Source organism: Cherax quadricarinatus, chromosome 60 (assembly GCF_038502225.1).
Source record: "Cherax quadricarinatus isolate ZL_2023a chromosome 60, ASM3850222v1, whole genome shotgun sequence".
In the NCBI taxonomy this organism is placed as follows: Eukaryota; Metazoa; Arthropoda; class Malacostraca; order Decapoda; family Parastacidae; genus Cherax; species Cherax quadricarinatus.
The window spans coordinates 27,197,052-27,224,231 of NC_091351.1; the positions used below are offsets into that span (position 1 = coordinate 27,197,052).

The window sequence follows — 27,180 nt, forward strand, 5'->3', positions numbered from 1 at the left end:
TAAGTAACATCATATACAACACCTACTACCCAGGATAAGTAACATCATATACAACACCTACTACCCAGGATAACTAACATCATATACAACACCTACTACCCAGGATAACTAACATCATATACAACACCTACTACCCTGGATAACTAACATCATATACAACACCTACTACCCTGCATAACTAACATAATATACAACATCTATTTCCCAGGATAACTAACATTATATACAACACCTACTACCCAGGATAACTAACATCATATACAACACCTACTACCCTGGATAACTAACATCATATACAACATCTACTACCCAGGATAACTAACATCATATACAACACCTACTACCCAGGATAACTAACATCATATCCAACACCTACTTCCAAGGATAACTAACATCACATACAATATCTCCTACCCAGGATAACTAACATCATATGCAACACCTACTACCCTGGATAACTAACATCATATACAGCACCTACTACCCTGGATAACTAACATCATATCCAACACCTACTACCCTGGATAACTAACATCATATACAACACCTACTACCCAGGATAAGTAACATCATATACAACACCTACTACCCAGGATAACTAACATCATATACAACACTACTACCCTGGATAACTAACGTCATATACAACACCTACTACCCAGGATAAGTAACATCATATACAACACCTACTACCCAGGATAACTAACATCATATCCAACGCCTACTACCCTGGATAACTAACATCATATACAACACCTACTACCCAGGATAAGTAACATCATATACAACACCTACTACCCAGGATAACTAACATCATATACAACACTACTACCCAGGATAACTAACATGATATACAACACCTACTACCTAGCATAAGTAACATCATATACAACACCTACTACCCAGGATTACTAACATCATATACAACACCTACTACCCAGGATAACTAACATCATATACAACACCTACTACCCTGGATAACTAACATCATATACAACACCTACTACCCAGGATAAGTAACATCATATACAACACCTACTACCCTGGATAACTAACATCATATACAACACCTACTACCCTGGATAACTAACATCATATACAGCACCTACTACCCTGTAGATGAATGGTTCAGAGAACCGACATGTTGTTAAATTAGACACATGTGCAACTCTTGGGTATCTTTATTGAGGAAACGTTTCGCCACACAGTGGCTTCATCAGTCCATACAAAGGAGAATCTTGAAGAACAGGAGGAGAATGAGGTAAACAGTCCCTCAACCTTGAGTCGATGTGGTCAGTCCATCAATCTTGAATTGTATACGGCATACTTGCGGAGAAGGAGCTTATAAACCGTAGGAAGGAGAGGTGTAGCAGTCATAGGTGGTGTCACATTTGTTCAATGTGGAAGTAGGTCGTGCCCAAGGGTTAGCAAGCGAAGAATTCCCAAGTATTAAGATCCCAAGAAGTTGCAGTGTCTGACAGGCTTGTAGATGAATGGATAACTAACAGGGTAACTAAAATCATATACAACACCTACTACCCAGGATAAGTAACATCATATACAACACCTACTACCCAGGATAACTAACATCATATACAACACCTACTACCCAGGATAACTAACATCATATACAACACCTACTACCCAGGATAACTAACATCATATACAACACCTACTACCCTGGTTAACTAACATCATATACAACACCTACTACCCAGGATAACCAACATCATATACAACACCTACTACCCAGGATAACTAACATCATATACAACACCTACTACCCTGGTTAACTAACATCATATACAACACCTACTTCCCAGGATAACTAACATCATATACAACACCTACTACCCAGGATAACTAACATCATATACAACACCTACTACCCTGGATAACTAACATCATATACAACACCTACTACCTAGGATAACTAACATCATATACAACACCTACTACCCAGGATAACTAACATCATATTCAACACTTACTACCCAGGATAACTAACATGATATACAACACCTACTACCCTGGATAACTAACATGATATACAACACCTACTACCCAGGATAACTAACATGATATACAACACCTACTACCCTGGATAACTAACATGATATACAACACCTACTACTCAGGATAAGTAACATCATATACAACACATACTACCCAGGATAACTAACATCATATACAACACCTACTACTCTGGATAACTTACGTGATATACAACACCTACTACCCTGGATAACTAACATCATATACAACACCTACTACCCAGGATAACTAACATCATATACAACACCTACTACCCTGGATAACTAACATCATATACAGCACCTACTACCCTGTAGATGAATGGTTCAGAGAACCGACATGTTGTTAAATTAGACACATGTGCAACTCTTGGGTATCTTTATTGAGGAAACGTTTCGCCACACAATGGCTTCATCAGTCCATACAAAGGAGAATCTTCAACACCTACTACGCAGGATAACTAACATCATATACAACACTACTACCCAGGATAACTAACATGATATACAACACCTACTACCCTGGATAAGTAACATCGTATACAACACCTACTACCCAGGATAACTAACATCATATACAACACCTACTACCCAGGATAACTAACTAGATATACAACACCTACTACCCTGGATAACTAACATCATATACAGCACCTACTACCCTGTAGATGAATGGTTCAGAGAACCTACATGTTGTTAAATTAGACACATTTGCAACTCTTGGGTATCTTTATTGAGGAAACGTTTCGCCACACAGTGGCTTCATCAGTCCATACAAAGGAGAATCTTGAAGAACAGGAGGAGAATGAGGTAAACAGTCCCTCAACCTTGAGTCGATGTGGTCAGTCCATCAATCTTGAATTGTATACGGCATACTTGCGGAGAAGGAGCTTATAAACCGTAGGAAGGAGAGGTGTAGCAGTCATAGGTGGTGTCACATTTGTTCAATGTGGAAGTAGGTCGTGCCCAAGGGTTAGGCAAGCGAAGAATTCCCAAGTATTAAGATCCCAAGAAGTTGCAGTGTCTGACAGGCTTGTAGATGAATGGATAAATAACAGGATAACTAACATCATATACAACACCTACTACCCAGGATAAGTAACATCATATACAACACCTACTACCCAGGATAACTAACATCATATACATCACCTACTACCCTGGATAACTAACATCATATACAACACCTACTACCCAGGAAAACTAACATCATATGCAACACCTAATACCCAGGATAACTAACATGATATACAACACCTACTACCCTGGATAACTAACATCACATACAGCACCTACTACCCAGGATAAGTAACATCATATACAACACCTACTACCCTGGATAACTAACATCATATACAACACCTACTACCCTGGATAACTAACATCATATACAGCACCTACTACCCTGTAGATGAATGGTTCAGAGAACCGACATGTTGTTAAATTAGACACATGTGCAACTCTTGGGTATCTTTATTGAGGAAACGTTTCGCCACACAGTGGCTTCATCAGTCCATACAAAGGAGAATCTTGAAGAACAGGAGGAGAATGAGGTAAACAGTCCCTCAACCTTGAGTCGATGTGGTCAGTCCATCAATCTTGAATTGTATACGGCATACTTGCGGAGAAGGAGCTTATAAACCGTAGGAAGGAGAGGTGTAGCAGTCATAGGTGGTGTCACATTTGTTCAATGTGGAAGTAGGTCGTGCCCAAGGGTTAGCAAGCGAAGAATTCCCAAGTATTAAGATCCCAAGAAGTTGCAGTGTCTGACAGGCTTGTAGATGAATGGATAACTAACAGGGTAACTAAAATCATATACAACACCTACTACCCAGGATAAGTAACATCATATACAACACCTACTACCCAGGATAACTATCATCATATACAACACCTACTACCCAGGATAACTAACATCATATACAACACCTACTACCCAGGATAACTAACATCATATACAACACCTACTACCCTGGTTAACTAACATCATATACAACACCTACTACCCAGGATAACCAACATCATATACAACACCTACTACCCAGGATAACTAACATCATATACAACACCTACTACCCTGGTTAACTAACATCATATACAACACCTACTTCCCAGGATAACTAACATCATATACAACACCTACTACCCAGGATAACTAACATCATATACAACACCTACTACCCTGGATAACTAACATCATATACAACACCTACTACCTAGGATAACTAACATCATATACAACACCTACTACCCAGGATAACTAACATCATATTCAACACCTACTACCCAGGATAACTAACATGATATACAACACCTACTACCCTGGATAACTAACATGATATACAACACCTACTACCCTGGATAACTAACATTACATACAAGAACTCGTACCCAGGATAACTAACATTACATACAACAACTCGTACCCAGGATAACTAACATTACATACAACACCTTCCACCCTGGATAATTAACATCATATCCAACACCTACCACCCTGGATAATTAACATCATATCCAACACCTACCACCCTGGATAATTAACATCATATCCAACACCTACCACCCTGGATAATTAACATCATATCCAACACCTACTACGTAGGATAACTAACTTCACATAAAATATCTCCTACCCTGGATAACAAACATCATATACAACACCTACTATCTACGATAACTAGCATCATATCCAACACCTACTTCCCAGGATAACTAACATCACATACAATATCTCCTACCCAGGATAACTAACATCATATACAACACCTACTACCCAGGATAACTAACATCATATCCAACAACTACTTCCCAGGATAACTAACATCATATACAACACCTACTACCCAGGATAACTAACATCATATACAACACTACTACCCTGGATAACTAACATCATATCCAACACCTACTACCCAGGATAAGTAACATCATATACAACACCTACTACCCAGGATAAGTAACATCATATACAACACCTACTACCCAGGATAACTAACATCATATACAACACCTACTACCCAGGATAACTAACATCATATACAACACCTACTACCCTGGATAACTAACATCATATACAACACCTACTACCCTGGATAACTAACATCATATACAACATCTATTTCCCAGGATAACTAACATTATATACAACACCTACTACCCAGGATAACTAACATCATATACAACACCTACTACCCTGGATAACTAACATCATATACAACATCTACTACCCAGGATAACTAACATCATATACAACACCTACTACCCAGGATAACTAACATCATATCCAACACCTACTTCCAAGGATAACTAACATCACATACAATATCTCCTACCCAGGATAACTAACATCATATGCAACACCTACTACCCTGGATAACTAACATCATATACAGCACCTACTACCATTTATAACTAACATCATATCCAACACCTACTACCCTGGATAACTAACATCATATACAACACCTACTACCCAGGATAAGTAACATCATATACAACACCTACTACCCAGGATAACTAACATCATATACAACACTACTACCCTGGATAACTAACATCATATACAACACCTACTACCCAGGATAAGTAACATCATATACAACACCTACTACCCAGGATAACTAACATCATATCCAACGCCTACTACCCTGGATAACTAACATCATATACAACACCTACTACCCAGGATAAGTAACATCATATACAACACCTACTACCCAGGATAACTAACATCATATACAACACTACTACCCAGGATAACTAACATGATATACAACACCTACTACCTAGCATAAGTAACATCATATACAACACCTACTACCCAGGATTACTAACATCATATACAACACCTACTACCCAGGATAACTAACATCATATACAACACCTACTACCCTGGATAACTAACATCATATACAACACCTACTACCCAGGATAAGTAACATCATATACAACACCTACTACCCTGGATAACTAACATCATATACAACACCTACTACCCTGGATAACTAACATCATATACAGCACCTACTACCCTGTAGATGAATGGTTCAGAGAACCGACATGTTGTTAAATTAGACACATGTGCAACTCTTGGGTATCTTTATTGAGGAAACGTTTCGCCACACAGTGGCTTCATCAGTCCATACAAAGGAGAATCTTGAAGAACAGGAGGAGAATGAGGTAAACAGTCCCTCAACCTTGAGTCGATGTGGTCAGTCCATCAATCTTGAATTGTATACGGCATACTTGCGGAGAAGGAGCTTATAAACCGTAGGAAGGAGAGGTGTAGCAGTCATAGGTGGTGTCACATTTGTTCAATGTGGAAGTAGGTCGTGCCCAAGGGTTAGCAAGCGAAGAATTCCCAAGTATTAAGATCCCAAGAAGTTGCAGTGTCTGACAGGCTTGTAGATGAATGGATAACTAACAGGGTAACTAAAATCATATACAACACCTACTACCCAGGATAAGTAACATCATATACAACACCTACTACCCAGGATAACTAACATCATATACAAGACCTACTACCCAGGATAACTAACATCATATACAACACCTACTACCCAGGATAACTAACATCATATACAACACCTACTACCCTGGTTAACTAACATCATATACAACACCTACTACCCAGGATAACCAACATCATATACAACACCTACTACCCAGGATAACTAACATCATATACAACACCTACTACCCTGGTTAACTAACATCATATACAACACCTACTTCCCAGGATAACTAACATCATATACAACACCTACTACCCAGGATAACTAACATCATATACAACACCTACTACCCTGGATAACTAACATCATATACAACACCTACTACCTAGGATAACTAACATCATATACAACACCTACTACCCAGGATAACTAACATCATATTCAACACTTACTACCCAGGATAACTAACATGATATACAACACCTACTACCCTGGATAACTAACATGATATACAACACCTACTACCCAGGATAACTAACATGATATACAACACCTACTACCCTGGATAACTAACATGATATACAACACCTACTACTCAGGATAAGTAACATCATATACAACACCTACTACCCAGGATAACTAACATCATATACAACACCTACTACTCTGGATAACTTACGTGATATACAACACCTACTACCCTGGATAACTAACATCATATACAACACCTACTACCCAGGATAACTAACATCATATACAACACCTACTACCCTGGATAACTAACATCATATACAGCACCTACTACCCTGTAGATGAATGGTTCAGAGAACCGACATGTTGTTAAATTAGACACATGTGCAACTCTTGGGTATCTTTATTGAGGAAACGTTTCGCCACACAATGGCTTCATCAGTCCATACAAAGGAGAATCTTCAACACCTACTACGCAGGATAACTAACATCATATACAACACTACTACCCAGGATAACTAACATGATATACAACACCTACTACCCTGGATAAGTAACATCGTATACAACACCTACTACCCAGGATAACTAACATCATATACAACACCTACTACCCAGGATAACTAACTAGATATACAACACCTACTACCCTGGATAACTAACATCATATACAGCACCTACTACCCTGTAGATGAATGGTTCAGAGAACCTACATGTTGTTAAATTAGACACATTTGCAACTCTTGGGTATCTTTATTGAGGAAACGTTTCGCCACACAGTGGCTTCATCAGTCCATACAAAGGAGAATCTTGAAGAACAGGAGGAGAATGAGGTAAACAGTCCCTCAACCTTGAGTCGATGTGGTCAGTCCATCAATCTTGAATTGTATACGGCATACTTGCGGAGAAGGAGCTTATAAACCGTAGGAAGGAGAGGTGTAGCAGTCATAGGTGGTGTCACATTTGTTCAATGTGGAAGTAGGTCGTGCCCAAGGGTTAGGCAAGCGAAGAATTCCCAAGTATTAAGATCCCAAGAAGTTGCAGTGTCTGACAGGCTTGTAGATGAATGGATAAATAACAGGATAACTAACATCATATACAACACCTACTACCCAGGATAAGTAACATCATATACAACACCTACTACCCAGGATAACTAACATCATATACAACACCTACTACCCAGGTAAACTAACATCATATACAACACTACTACCCTGGATAACTAACATCATATACAACACCTACTACCCTGGATAACTAACATCATATACAACACCTACTTCCCAGGATAACTAACATCATATACAACACCTACTACCCAGGATAACTAACATCATATACAACACCTACTACCCTGGATAACTAACATCATATACAACACCTACTACCCAGGATAACTAACATCATATGCAACACCTTCTACCCAGGATAACTAACATGATATAAAACACCTACTACCCTGGATAACTAACATCACATACAGCACCTACTACCCTGTAGATGAATGGTTCAGAGAACCGACATGTTGTTAAATTAGACACATGTGCAACTCTTGGGTATCTTTATTGAGGAAACGTTTCGCCACACAGTGGCTTCATCAGTCCATACAAAGGAGAATCTTGAAGAACAGGAGGAGAATGAGGTAAACAGTCCCTCAACCTTGAGTCGATGTGGTCAGTCCATCAATCTTGAATTGTATACGGCATACTTGCGGAGAAGGAGCTTATAAACCGTAGGAAGGAGAGGTGTAGCAGTCATAGGTGGTGTCACATTTGTTCAATGTGGAAGTAGGTCGAGCCCAAGGGTTAGGCAAGCGAAGAATTCCCAAGTATTAAGATCCCAAGAAGTTGCAGTGTCTGACAGGCTTGTAGATGAATGGATAACTAACAGGATAACTAACATCATATACAACAACTACTACCCAGGATAACTAACACCATATACAACACCTACTACCCAGGATAACTAATATCATATACAACACCTACTACCCTGGATAACTAACATCATATACAACACCTACTTCCCAGGATAACTAACATCGTATACAACACCTACTACCCAGGATAACTAACATCATATACAACACCTACTACCCAGGATAACTAACATCATATACATCACCTACTACCCTGGATAACTAACATCATATACAACACCTACTACCCAGGAAAACTAACATCATATGCAACACCTAATACCCAGGATAACTAACATGATATACAACACCTACTACCCTGGATAACTAACATCACATACAGCACCTACTACCCAGGATAACTAACATCATATACAACACCTACTACCCTGGATAACTAACATTACATACAACAACTCGTACCCAGGATAACTAACATTACATACAACAACTCGTACCCAGGATAACTAAGATCATATACAACACCTACTACCCTGGATAACTAACATCATATACAACACCTACTACCCTGGATAACTAACATCATATACAACACCTACTACCCTGGATAACTAACATCATATACAACACCTACTACCCAGGATAACTAACATCATATACAACACCTACTACCCTGGATAACTAACATCATATACAACACCTACTACCCAGGATAACTAACATCATATACAACACCTACTACCCAGGATAACTAACATCATATACAACACCTACTACCCTGGATAACTAACATCATATACAACACCTACTACCCTGGATAACTAACATCATATACAACACCTACTACCCAGGATAACTAACATCATATACAACACCTACTTCCCTGGATAACTAACATCATATACAACACCTACTATCCAGGATAACTAACATCATATACAACACCTACTACCCAGGATAACTAACATCATGTACAACACCTACTACCCTGGATAACTAACATCATATACAACACCTACTACCCTGGATAACTAACATCATATACAACACCTACTACCCTGGATAACTAACATCATATACAACACCTACTACCCTGGATAACTAACATCATATACAACACCTACTACCCAGGATAAATAACATCATATACAGCACCTACTACCCTGGATAACTAACATCATATACAACACCTACTACCCAGGATAACTAACATCATATACAACACCTACTACCCAGGATAACTAACATCATATACAACACCTACTACCCAGGATAACTAACATCATATACAACATATGCTACCCTGGAAAACTAACATCATATACAACACCTACTACCCAGGATAACTAACATCATATACAACACCTACTACCCAGCATAAGTAACATCATATACAACACCTACTACCCAGGAAAACTAACATCATATACAACATTTACTACCCTGGATAACTAACATCATATACAACACCTACTACCCAGGATAACTAACATCATATACAACACCTACTACCCAGGATAACTAACATCATATACAACACCTACTACCCAGGATAACTTAAATGATATACAACACCTACTACCCAGGATAACTAACATCATATACAACACCTACTACCTTGGATAACTAACATCATATACAACACCTACTATCCTGGATAACTAACATCATATACAACACCTACTACCCAGGATAACTAACATCATATAAAACACCTACTACCCAGGATAACTAACATCATATACAACACCTACTACCCTGGATAACTAGACATTACATACAACAACTCGTACCCAGGATAACTAACATTACATACAACAACTCGTACCCAGGATAACTAACATTACATACAACACCTACCACCCTGGATAATTAACATCATATCCAACACCTACCTCCCTGGATAATTAACATCATATCCAACACCTACCACCCTGGATAATTAACATCATATCCAACACCTACCACCCCGGATAATTAACATCATATCCAACACCTACTACGTAGGATAACTAACTTCACATAAAATATCTCCTACCCTGGATAACAAACATCATATACAACACCTACTACCTACGATAACTAGCATCATATCCAACACCTACTTCCCAGGATAACTAACATCACATACAATATCTCCTACCCAGGATAACTAACATCATATACAACACCTACTACCCAGGATAACTAAAATCATATACAACACCTACTACCCTGGATAACTAACATCATATACAACACCTACTACCCTGGATAACTAACATCATATACAACACCTACTACCCAGGATAACTAACATCATATACAACACCTACTACCCTGGATAACTAACATCATATACAACACCTACTACCCAGGATAACTAACATCATATACAACACCTACTACCCAGGATAACTAACATCATATACAACACCTACTACCCTGGATAACTAACATCATATACAACACCTACTACCCTGGATAACTAACATCATATACAACACCTACTACCCAGGATAACTAACATCATATACAACACCTACTTCCCTGGATAACTAACATCATATACAACACCTACTATCCAGGATAACTAACATCATATACAACACCTACTACCCAGGATAACTAACATCATGTACAACACCTACTACCCTGGATAACTAACATCATATACAACACCTACTACCCTGGATAACTAACATCATATACAACACCTACTACCCTGGATAACTAACATCATATACAACACCTACTACCCTGGATAACTAACATCATATACAACACCTACTACCCAGGATAAATAACATCATATACAGCACCTACTACCCTGGATAACTAACATCATATACAACACCTACTACCCAGGATAACTAACATCATATACAACACCTACTACCCAGGATAACTAACATCATATACAACACCTACTACCCAGGATAACTAACATCATATACAACATATGCTACCCTGGAAAACTAACATCATATACAACACCTACTACCCAGGATAACTAACATCATATACAACACCTACTACCCAGCATAAGTAACATCATATACAACACCTACTACCCAGGAAAACTAACATCATATACAACATTTACTACCCTGGATAACTAACATCATATACAACACCTACTACCCAGGATAACTAACATCATATACAACACCTACTACCCAGGATAACTAACATCATATACAACACCTACTACCCAGGATAACTTAAATGATATACAACACCTACTACCCAGGATAACTAACATCATATACAACACCTACTACCTTGGATAACTAACATCATATACAACACCTACTATCCTGGATAACTAACATCATATACAACACCTACTACCCAGGATAACTAACATCATATAAAACACCTACTACCCAGGATAACTAACATCATATACAACACCTACTACCCTGGATAACTAGACATTACATACAACAACTCGTACCCAGGATAACTAACATTACATACAACAACTCGTACCCAGGATAACTAACATTACATACAACACCTACCACCCTGGATAATTAACATCATATCCAACACCTACCTCCCTGGATAATTAACATCATATCCAACACCTACCACCCTGGATAATTAACATCATATCCAACACCTACCACCCCGGATAATTAACATCATATCCAACACCTACTACGTAGGATAACTAACTTCACATAAAATATCTCCTACCCTGGATAACAAACATCATATACAACACCTACTACCTACGATAACTAGCATCATATCCAACACCTACTTCCCAGGATAACTAACATCACATACAATATCTCCTACCCAGGATAACTAACATCATATACAACACCTACTACCCAGGATAACTAAAATCATATCCAACACCTACTTCCCTGGATAACTAACATCATATACAACACCTACTACCCAGGATAACTAACATCATATACAACACTACTACCCTGGATAACTAACATCATATCCAACACCTACTACCCAGGATAAGTAACATCATATACAACACCTACTACCCAGGATAAGTAACATCATATACAACACCTACTACCCAGGATAACTAACATCATATACAACACCTACTACCCAGGATAACTAACATCATATACAACACCTACTACCCTGGATAACTAACATCATATACAACACCTACTACCCTGGATAACTAACATCATATACAACACCTATTTCCCAGGATAACTAACATCATATACAACACCTACTACCCTGGATAACTAACATCATATACAACATCTACTACCCAGGATAACTAACATCATATACAACACCTACTACCCAGGATAACTAACATCATATCCAACACCTACTTCCCAGGATAACTAACATCACATACAATATCTCCTACCCAGGATAACTAACATTATATGCAACACCTACTACCCTGGATAACTAACATCATATACAGCACCTACTACCCTTTATAACTAACATCATATCCAACACCTCCTACCCTGGATAACTAACATCGTATACAACACCTACTACCCAGGATAAGTAACATCATATACAACACCTACTACCCAGGATAACTAACATCATATACAACACTACTACCCTGGATAACTAACATCATATACAACACCTACTACCCAGGATAAGTAACATCATATACAACACCTACTACCCAGGATAACTAACATCATATCCAACGCCTACTACCCTGGTTAACTAACATCATATACAACACCTACTACCCAGGATAAGTAACATCATATACAACACCTACTACCCAGGATAACTAACATCATATACAACACTACTACCCAGGATAACTAACATGATATACAACACCTACTACCCAGGATTACTAACATCATATACAACACCTACTACCAAGGATAACTAACTTGATATGCAACACCTACTACCCAGGATAAGTAACATCATATACAACACGTACTACCCAGGATAACTAACATCATATACAACACCTACTACCCTGGATAACTAACATCATATACAACACCTACTACCCTGGATAACTAACATCATATACAGCACCTACTACCCTGTAGATGAATGGTTCAGAGAACCTACATGTTGTTAAATTAGACACATGTGCAACTCTTGGGTATCTTTATTGAGGAAACGTTTCGCCACACAGTGGCTTCATCAGTCCATACAAAGGAGAATCTTGAAGAACAGGAGGAGAATGAGGTAAACAGTCCCTCAACCTTGAGTCGATGTGGTCAGTCCATCAATCTTGAATTGTATACGGCATACTTGCGGAGAAGGAGCTTATAAACAGTAGGAAGGAGAGGTGTAGCAGTCATAGGTGGTGTCACATTTGTTCAATGTGGAAGTAGGTCGTGCCCAAGGGTTAGCAAGCGAAGAATTCTCAAGTATTAAGATCCCAAGAAGTTGCAGTGTCTGACAGGCTTGTAGATGAATGGATAACTAACAGGATAACTAACATCATATACAACACCTACTACCCAGGATAAGTAACATCATATACAACACCTACTACCCAGGATAACTAACATCATATACAACACCTACTACCCATGATAACTAACATCTTATACAACACCTACTACCCTGGAAAACTAACATCATATACAACATCTACTACCCTGGATAACTAACATCATGTACAACACCTACTTCCCAGGATAACTAACATCATATACAACACGTACTGCCCAGGATAACTAACATCATATACAACACCTACTACCCAGGATAACTAACATCATATACAACACCTACTACCCAGGATAACTAACATCATATACAACACCTACTACCCAGGATAACTAACATGATATACAACACCTACTACCCTGGATAACTAACATCATATACAGCACCTACTACCCTGTAGATGAATGGTTCAGAGAACCGACATGTTGTTAAATGAGACACATGTGCAACTCTTGGGTATCTTTATTGAGGAAACGTTTCGCCACACAGTGGCTTCATCAGTCCATACAAAGGAGAATCTTGAAGAACAGGAGGAGAATGAGGTAAACAGTCCCTCAACCTTGAGTCGATGTGGTCAGTCCATCAATCTTGAATTGTATACGGCATACTTGCGGAGAAGGAGCTTATAAACCGTAGGAAGGAGAGGTGTAGCAGTCATAGGTGGTGTCACATTTGTTCAATGTGGAAGTAGGTCGTGCCCAAGGGTTAGGCAAGCGAAGAATTCCCAAGTATTAAGATCCCAAGAAGTTGCAGTGTCTGACAGGCTTGTAGATGAATGGTTCACAGAACCGACATGTTGATAAATTAGACACATGTGCAACTCTTCATTCTCCTCCTGTTCTTCAAGATTCTCCTTTGTATGGACTGATGAAGCCACTGTGTGGCTAAACGTTTCCTCGATAAAGATACCCAAGAGTTGCACATGTGTCTAATTTAACACCTACTACCCTGGATAACTAACATCATATCCAACACCTACTACCCTGGATAACTAACATCATATACAACACCTCCTACCCTGGATAACTAACATCATATCCAACACCTACTACTGGATAACTAACATCATATCCAACACCTCCTACCCAGGATAACTAACATCATATCCAACACCAACTACCCAGGATAACTAACATCATATCCAACACCAACTATCCAGGATAACTAACATCATATCCAACACCAACTACCCAGGATAACTAACATCATATCCAACACCAACTACCCACGATATGATGCCAAGAATTCTATTAGCTTTATTGCTAACACTAATGCACTGTTGTCTTGGTTTTAGGTTACTGCTAACCAGAACTCTTAAATCCTTTTCGCAATCAGTAGTATTAAGATCTCCATTATTTAGTTTATATGTGGCATGGTTATTTACCTGTCCAACATTTAGAACTTTGCATTTGCCAATATTAAACTGAATCTGCCACTTCTCCGACAATTGCATCAGTCTATTCAACTCATCCTGGAGTGCTCTAGTGTCCTCATTAGAATGAATTGGACGGCCTATTTTGTTGTCATCAGCAAATTTGCTTATGTCACTATTTGTTCCCTCATCTATGTCGTTTATGTAAATTGTGAACAACAACGGGCCCAACACTGACTCCTGATTAACACCGCTTGTGACGTGCCCCCATTCTGATTTGTCCCCATTTATGCAAACTCGCTGCTGCCTATTTGTCAGCAATGCATCTACCCAGGAAAAAAATTCTCCTCCTATTCCGTGCGTCTTAAAGGAATATAAAGAGGAACTTAGCATACCTTTGGCTAATCTTTTTAACATATCACTACAAACTGGCATAGTGCCTGATAAGTGGAAAATGGCAAATAGAATACAAAGCAGGTGACAGGTCCTTCGCTTTGAACTATAGACCAAAAAGCCTTACCTCCATAGTGGGAAAATTTATGGAATCAATAATTGCCGAAGCAATTCGTAGCCATCTTGATAGGCACAGACTGATTAATGAATGTCAACACGGTTATAAAAAGGGGCGTTCCTGTTTTACGAATTTACTAACTTTTTTCACTAAGGTATTTTAGGAGGTAGATCATGGTAATGAATATGATACTATGTACATGGACTTCAGTAAGGCTTTCGATAGAGTTCCACATCAGAGGCTATTGAGGAAACTTAACACCCTTGCAAACAGTTCATCAGGACCTGGGGATTTGTTAGGTTTTAGTTTCTCTATTTGTCTGAGGACCATGTCACTAGTTACCGCAATCGTACATAGTTTATTATCATCCTGTTCTACATAATCTATTATTTCAGGAATATCGCTAGTATTTTCCTGGGTGAAAACAGAGAGGAAGTAGGTATTGAGAATTTCACACATATCCTTATCACTGTCAGTGATCTGACCAGAGTTACTTTTAAGTGGGCCAATCTTGTCCCTAATCTTACTTCTGTATACCTGAAAGAACCCTTTTGAGTTAGTCTTTGAATCCATTGCGACCTTAGCTTCATAATCCCTTTTTGCTTTTCTTATTCCTTTCTTTATTTCTCTTTTTAACTGAATATATTCATTTCTTAACTGCTCATCCCCTCTTTTGATACGCCTATATATGCCTCTCTTTTGAACAATGAGAATGTTTTAATCTATTGTTCATCCATTTGGGATCATTTTTGTTAGATCTAATTTCCCTACTGGGAACAAAAGTTGTCTGGGCAGCTAGAACTATGCTCTGAAAAACGTCATATTGGCAACCAAGACCACCTACCTGACCCATAGTCAGGACATCCCAATTTAGCCCACACAGGTAATTTTTCAGTCCCATGAATTCTGCCAAGCAAAAATCTGAGACAGAGATTTGATTGCAGTTATCTGGGTAATTCCATGATATATTGAAACTAAGTGATTTGTGATCACTTTTCCCAAGCTCATCATTAACCTCAAGATTATTAATTAGTGAATCTTTGTTGGCAGGAACCAAGTCAAGCAGATTGTTTCCTCTAGTTGGTTCTGTCACAAACTGTTCTAAAAAGCAATCCTGAACCGTATCAAGAATGTCACTAGACTCAAGATTTCCTGTCATATTGTTCCAATTAATTTGTCTAAAGTTAAAACCTCCCATTATCACAACATTTTCATATCTAGATGCCTTATGAATTTCGTCCCATAACAGCTTACTGCACTAACTACCAAGGTTTGGGGGCCTATAAATCACACCCAAAATTAATTTGTCACGACCCTCGAGAAACTGTAGCAAAAAAGATTCTGTGTTCGATGTTTCTAATCTTATATCATGTCTAAGACAACAATTTAAATTTTCTCTGACATACAAAGCCACACCACCACCCTTCCTGTTGACCCTATCAGTGTGGAATAGTTTATAACCCTGTATGTTGCATTCAGAAGGCACTTCTCTATCTTTCAGGTTGAACCAGGTCTCTGTTATACCAATAATATCTATATTACCTACACTTGCAAGTAATCTTAGCTCATCTATCTTATTTCTTAGACTCCTACTATTTGTATAGTAAACTTTACGGGAGCTAGTCACTCGTTGCCCTCTACTATCTCTCTTTGTTTGTTGATCAATTGATTTGCCATTACTAACAACTTTATATTGAATATTGTCTTTTAAACATATCCCTGAGGTATCCCGGTAATAACTGCTGTTTTTAACCCTAATGCTGCAGCCTCATTGTTTCCCACAAACACCCATACCTCTATAAACTATCAGTTTAAATTCCTAGACAAGTCATCAATTACCCAGTCAATTGAACTGGCTAATGCAACCACTCCATCCCCAGAGAGATGAACCCCATCCTTTGCATACATATCACGTTTGCTAAAGATTAGGTCCCAGTTATCAATGAATCTGATTGCAAGTTCCTTGCAGTACCTGTCTAGCTAGCAATTTATACCAATTGCCTTTAGACATCTTTTATTGCCCACTTCCTTTCTAGGCAAGATGCTACATATGACTGGGATCCCTCCCTTAGACCTAACTACTTCTATGGCTAACCTGTACTTATCCAGCAACTCCTGTCTCCTGCCCTTCCCAATGTCATTACGCCCAGCATTAAGACAGATAATGGGCTTGTTCCCATTACCTGACATAATATTATCCAACCTGCTGGCTATGTCACCAACACCAGCTCCAGGAAGGCACACTCTCTGTCTGACCTTTCTGTCTCTGTTACAAAATGCACAGTCTATGTATATATTACCCGAGACTCCTACAATTAAAATATTCTTACCTTGATTAGCAGGGGAATCAGTGGTACCTTCAACCTCACTAACCACTGAAGTACACTCGTCTTGGAGAACAGAGAATCGATTTCCTACCTTTACATCTTCTCTATTAACTCTCCTCATCTTCCTTCTTCCTGAACTGTGAACCACCTGCCACTTATAGCGGCTGCCATTATCACTGTTGATGACCATTTCCTCCTTACCAGCTAAATCCTTCTCACACTCACTCCCTAACTCATCTATGAGAAGCTTCAGCCTCCTATTTTCCTCCTGAAGAAATAGAACCTCCTTCTTCAACACTTGAACCTGAGATTCTAAAACACTACAAAAAGTCATGGTGCTTGGTAAGAGCCCACGCTAACTCCCAAGAGCTTAGGCAGGTATGACCACACGTGACCACTGACCTCAGTGTACATTATATACAACTACCCATTAAAAGCCATACTGCTACCCATTAACGCCCATACTGTTATCCATTAACACCCATAATGCTACCCATTAACAACCATAATGCTTCAAATTAACCCCCAAAATATTACCCATTAACATGCATAATGCTACCGATTAACACCCATTATGCTACCCATTAACACCCATTCTGCTGTCCATTAACACCCATACTGCTACCCATTAACACCCATAATACTACCCATTAACACCCATGCTGCTACCCATTAACACCCATACAGCTACCCATTAACACCCATAATACTACATATTAACACCCATACTGCTACCCATTAACAACCATAATACTACCCATTAACACCCATACTGCTATCCATTAACACCAATAACACTACCCATTAACACGTATGCTGCTACTCGTCAACATTCATAATGCTACCCATTAACACCCATAATGCTACCCATTAACACCCATACTGCTACCCAATAACACCAATACTGCTACTCATTAACACCCATAACACTACCCATTAACACCCATAATACTACATATTAACACCCATAATGCTACCCATTAACACCCATAATGCTACCCATTTACACCCATACTGCTACCCATTAACACCAATACTGCTACCCTTTACACCAATACTGGTACCCATTAACACCCATAATGCTTCCCATTAACACCCATAATGCTATCCATTAACACTCATACTGCTGCCCATTAACACCCATCTTGCTGCCCTTAACTCCCATACTGCTACCCATTAACACGCATAATGATACCCATTAATACCCATGCAGCTACCCATTAGCACCCATAATGATACCCATTAACACCAATAATGCTACCTATTGACACCCATACTGTTTCCCATTAATACCCTTACTGCTAACCATTACCACCCATACTGTTGCCCATTAACACCAATAATGCTACTCATTGACATTCATAATGGTACCCATTAACTCCCGGTCTGCTACCCATTAACACCAATACTGCTGCCAATTAACACCAATAATGCTACCCATTTCCACCCATAATACTACCCATTAACACCCATAATAGTACCCATTAAAACCCACAATGCTGCCCATTTACACCGATAATGCTACTCATTAACACTCATACTGCTACCCATTAACACCCATGTTACTACCCATTGACACCTTTACTGCTACCCATTACCACCCATAATGCTACTCATTAACATCCATAATTGTACCCATTACCTCCCAGTCTGCTCCCCATTTACACCAATACTGCTGCCCATTAACACCAATAATGCTACCCATTTGCACCCATAACACTACCATTAATACTCATAATGCTACGCATTTACACACATAACGCTATCCATTAACACCCATAATGCTACCCATTAACACCAATACTGCTACCCATCAACAACCATACTGCTGCCCATTACCACCCATACAGCTGTCCATTTCCACCCATACTGCTGCCCATTAACACGCATAATGTTACCCATTAATACACATTATGCTACCCATTAAGTCTCATACTGCTACCAGTAGCACCCATTCTGCTTCCCATTAACACCTATAATGCTACCCATTGACACCCATACTGATACCCATTAATATTCATAATGCTACCCATTAACACCCATACATCTGGCCATTAACACCCATACTGCTACTCATTACCTCCCTTAATGCTTATCATTAGCACTCATAACACTACCCATTAACTCCCAAAGTGCCACACATTAACACCCATACTGCTGCCCATTTAGACTCATATTGCTTCCCATTAACATCCATAACACTAACTATTAACACCCATTCTGCTGCCTATTAACACTCACATTACTGCACATTAACATGCATAATGTTACCCATTAACATCAATACTGCTACCCATTAACACTCACACTGCTGCCCATTAACACCCACATTACTATGCATGAACATCCATATTGCTACCGATTAACACCCATCATTCTACCCATTTACACCCATAAGGCTACCCTTTGACACCCATAATGCTACTCATTAACACCCATTATGCTACCCATTAACATCACTTATGCTACCCATTAACAACCATACTGCCGCCCAATAACACCCATACTGCTACCTGTTAACACCCACAATGCTACCCATTAACACCTATAATGTTACCCATTAACATCCACAATGCTACCCATTAACTCCCATATCTGCTGCCTATTAACACTCATATTACTGCACATTAACATGCATAGTGCTACCCATTAACACCCATACTGCTACCCATTAACACCCACACTGCTGCCCAATAACACCCACATTACTATGCATTAACACCCATACTGCTACCAGTTAACACCCATCATGCGACCCATTTATACCCATAATGTTACCCTTTGACACCCATAATGCTACCCATTAACAACAATATTGCCATACACCCATTATGCTACCCATTAACACCCATTATGCTACCCATTAACAACCATACTGCCGCCCATTAACATCCATACTGCTTCCCAATAACACCCATACTGATACCCATTTACGCCCATACTGCTACTCTGTCTGTTAACACCAATGCTACTACCCATTTAAACCCGTACTGCTACCCATAAATACCCATAATGCTACAAATTTACACCCTCAATGCTACCCATTAACACCCTTAATGCTACCAATTTACACCCATACTTCTACCCATTACCACCCATACTGCTTCCAAATAACACCTATAATGCTATCCATTAACACCAATACTGCTGCCCATTAACACCCATACTACTGCACATTAACACCCATACTGCTGCCCATTAACACCCATACTGCTGTTCATTAACACCCATAATGCTTATCATTAGCACCCATAACACTACTCATTAACACCCTTAGTGCTACCCATTAACACCCATCCTGCTGCCCATTTGCACCCATACTGCTACCCATTAACATCCATATTTCTCACCGTTAACACCCATTCTGCTGCCCATTAACACTCATATTACTGCACATTAACACGCATAATGCTACCCATTAACACCCATACTGCTACCCATTACACCCACACTGCTTCCCATTAACACCCATGCTACTACCCATTAACACATATACTGCTACCAATTAACACCCATAATGCTGCCCATTTACCTCCATAATGCTACCCTTTAATACCCATAATGCTACTCATTAACACCCATTATGTTACCCATTATCATCCATAACGCTAACTATTAATACCGATACCACTACCCTTTAACACCCATACTACTACCCATTAACACCCATGCTACTACCTATTAATATCCATTAATTAATACTTATTAATACCCATTAACACCTATGCTACTACCCATTAACAAATATACTGCTGCCAATTAACACCCATAATGCTACCCATTTTCACTCATAATGCTACCCTTTAACACTCATAATGTTTCCCATTAACACCCATACTGCTTCCCATTAACATCCATGCTACTACCCATTAACACCCATATTTCTACCCATTAACTCCCATACTGCTACCCATTAACACCCATAATGCTACCCATTAACTCCCATACTGATACCCAAAAGCACCGATACTGTTTCCCATTAAGACCTATAATGCTACCCATTAACATCCACAATGCTACCCATTAACACCCATACTCCTGCTCATTAACACCCATAATGATACTCATTAACACCCATACTGCTGCCCATTTACATCCACACTCCTACCCATTAACATCCATAAAGCTAACTATTAACACCCATACTGCTGCCCGTTAACGCACATATTACTGCACATTAGCACGCAAAATGCTACCCATTAACTCCCATACTTCTGCCCATTAGCACCAATGCTACTACTCATTAACACCCATAGTGCTACCAATTAACACCCATAATGCTACCCATTAGCACCAGTTATGCTACCTATTAACATCATAATGATAACTATTAACACCCTTACTGCTACCCTTTATCACCCATACTGCTACCCATTAACGCCCATAATGCTCCCCTTTAACATCCATAATGTTTCCCATTAACACCCATGCTACTACCCACTAACACCCATACTGCTGCCCATTAACACCCATACTACTGCATATTAACACCCATACTGCTGCCCATTAACACCCATATTACTGCACATTAACACCCATACTGCTGCCCATTAACACCCATATTACTGCATATTGACACACAAAATGCTACCCATTAACACCGATACTGCTGCCCATTAACACCCATACTGCTGCATATTAACACCCATATTGATACCCATTAACATCCATACTGCTGCCCATTAACATCCATACTGCTGCCCATTAACACCCATTCTGATACCCATTAACACCCATACTGATACCCATTAATACCCATACTGCTGCCCATTAACACCCATTCTGCTGCCCATTAACACCCATACTGATACTCATTAACACCAATACCGCTGCCCATTAACACCCATACTGCTGCCAATTAACACCCATACTGATACCCATTAACACCCATACTGCTGCCCATTAACACCCATACTGCTGCCCATTAGCACCCATATTGATACCCATTAACACTCATACTGCTGCCCATTAACATCCCTACTGCTGCCCATTAACACCCATTCTGATACCCATTAACACCCATACTGCTGCCCATTAATACCCATACTGATTCAGATTAATTCCCATTCTGCTGCCCATTAACATACATACTGATACTCATTAACACCCATACTGCTGCCCATTAACACCCATACTGCTGCCAATTAACACCCATACTGATACCCATTAACACCCATACTGCTGCCCATTAACACACATTCTACTGCACATGAACACCTATACTGCTACCCATTAACACCAATACTACTGCACATTAACACCCATACTACTGCACATTAACACCCATACTGCTGCCCATTAACACCAATACTGCTGCCCATTAACACCCATACTGATACTCATTAACACCCATACTGCTGCCCATTAACACCCATACTGCTGCCCATTAACACCCATACTGATACCAATCAACACCAATACTGCTGCCCATTAACACCCATACTACTGCACATTAACACCCATACTACTCCACATTAACACCCATACTGCTACCCATTAACAAGCATACTACTGCACATTAACACCCATACTGCTGCCCATTAACACCCATACTACTGCACATTAACACCCATACTACTGCACATTAACACCCATACTGCTGCCCATTAACACCCATACTGCTGCCCATTAACACCCATACTGCTGCCCATTAACACCCATACTGCTGCCCATTAACACCCATACTGCTGCCCATTAACACCCATACTACTGCACATTAACACCAATACTGCTGCCCATTAACACCCATACTACTGCCCATTTACACCCATACTGCTGCCCATTAACACCCATACTACTGTACACTAACATCCAAAATGCTACCCAATAACACCCATACTGCTGCACATTAACACCCATACTGCTGCCCATTAAAACCCATACCACTGCACATTAACACCCATACTGCTGCCCATTAACACCCATACTGCTGTACATTAGCATCAATACTGCTGCACATTAACACCCGTACTGCTGCATATTAACACCAATACTACTGCACATTAACACCCATACTGCTGCCCATTAACACCCATACTACTTCACATTAACGCCCATACTGCTGCATATTAACATCAATACTGCTGCCCATTAACACCCATGCTGCTGCACATTAACACCCTTGCTACTGCACATTAACACCCATGCTGCTGCACATTAACACCCATACTACTGCACATTAACACCCATGCTGCTGCACATTAATACCCTTACTACTGCACATTAACACCCATGCTGCTGCCCATTAACACCCATACTACTGCATATTAACACCCATACTACTGCACATTAACACCCATACTACTGCACATTAACACACATACTGCTGCCCATTAACACCCATACCACTGCACATTAACACCCATACTACTGCACATTAACACCCATACTACTGCATATTAACACCCATACTACTGCACATTAACACCCATACTACTGCATATTAACACCCATACTACTGCACATTAACACCCATGCTGCTGCACATTAACACCCATACTACTGCACATTAACACCCATACTACTGCATATTAACACCCATACTACTGCACATTAACACCCATACTACTGCATATTAACACCCATACTACTGCACATTAACACCCATACTGCTGCACATTAACACCCATACTACTGCACATTAACACCCATGCTGCTGCACATTTACACCCATACTACTGCACATTAACACCCATACTGCTGCACATTAACACCCATGCTGCTGCACATTAACACACATACTGCTGCACATTAACACCCATGCTGCTGCACATTAACACCCATACTGCTGCACATTAACACCCATGCTGCTGCACATTAACACCCATACTGCTGCACATTAACACCCATACTGCTGCACATTAACACCCATACTGCTGCACATTAACACCCATACTGCTGCACATTAACACCCGTACTGCTGCACATTAACACCCATACTGCTGCACATTAGCATCAATACTGCTGCACATTAACACCCATACTGCTGCACATTAACACCCATACTGCTGCACATTAACACCCATACTGCTGCACATTAACACCCATACTACTGCACATTAACACCTATGCTGCTGCACATTAACACCCATACTACTGCCCATTAACACCCATGCTGCTGCACATTAACACCCATACTACTGCACAATAACACCCATGCTGCTGCACATTAACACCCATACTACTGCCCATTAACACCCATGCTGCTGCACATTAACACCCATACTACTGCCCATTAACACCCATGCTGCTGCACATTAACACCCATACTTCTGCACATTAACACCCATACTACTGCACATTAACACCCATACTTCTGCACATTAACACCCATGCTGCTGCACATTAACACCCATACTACTGCCCATTAACACCCATACTACTGCCCATTAACACCCATGCTGCTGCACATTAACACCCATACTACTGCCCATTAACACCCATGCTGCTGCACATTAACACCCATACTTCTGCACATTAACACCCATACTACTGCCCATTAACACCCATACTTCTGCACATTAACACCCATGCTGCTGCACATTAACACCCATACTACTGCACATTAACATCCATACTACTGCACATTAACACACATACTACTGCACATTAACATCCATACTACTGCACATTAACATCCATACTACTGCACATTAACATCCATACTACTGCACATTAACACCCATACTACTGCACATTAACACCCATACTACTGCACATTAACACCCATACTACTGCACATTAACACCCATACTACTGCACATTAACACCCATACTACTGCCCATTAACCCCCATACTACTGCCCATTAACACCCATACTACTGCACAATTAACACCCATACTACTGCCCATTAACACCCATACTACTGCGCATTAACACCCATACTACTGCGCATTAACACCCATACTACTGCACATTAACACCCATACTTCTGCACATTAACACCCATACTACTGCACATTAACACCCATACTACTGCCCATTAAAGCCCATACTATTGCCCATTAACACCCATACTATTGCACATTAACACCCATACTAATGCACATTAACACCCATACTACTGCACATTAACACCCATACTACTGCACATTAACACCCATACTACTGCACATTAACACCCATACTAATGCACATTAACACCCATACTACTGCACAATTAACACCCATACTAATGCACATTAACACCCATACTACTGCACAATTAACACCCATACTACTGCACAATTAACACCCATACTAATGCACATTAACACACATACTACTGCACATTAACACCCATACTACTGCCCATTAACACCCATGCTGCTGCACATTAACACCCATACTACTGCCCATTAACACCCATGCTGCTGCACATTAACACCCATACTAATGCACATTAACACCCATACTACTGCACAATTAACACCCATACTAATGCACATTAACACCCATACTACTGCACAATTAACACCCATACTACTGCACATTAACACCCATACTAATGCACATTAACACCCATACTACTGCACATTAACACCCATACTAATGCACATTAACACACATACTACTGCACATTAACACCCATACTACTGCCCCTTAACACCCATACTACTGCACATTAACACCCATACTACTGCACATTAACACCCAGAGTACTGCACATTAACACCCATACTACTGCACAATTAACACCCATATTGCTGCACAA

General features: G+C 39.7%; 1 protein-coding gene across 1 annotated transcript in view; it reads right to left on the minus strand.

Moving 5' to 3' along the window:
* Positions 1-27,180, minus strand: part of LOC128694505 (hormone receptor 4-like) — a 202,383-nt gene that overhangs the window by 120,813 nt on the left and 54,390 nt on the right. The gene's annotated exons all lie outside the window — the stretch shown is intronic.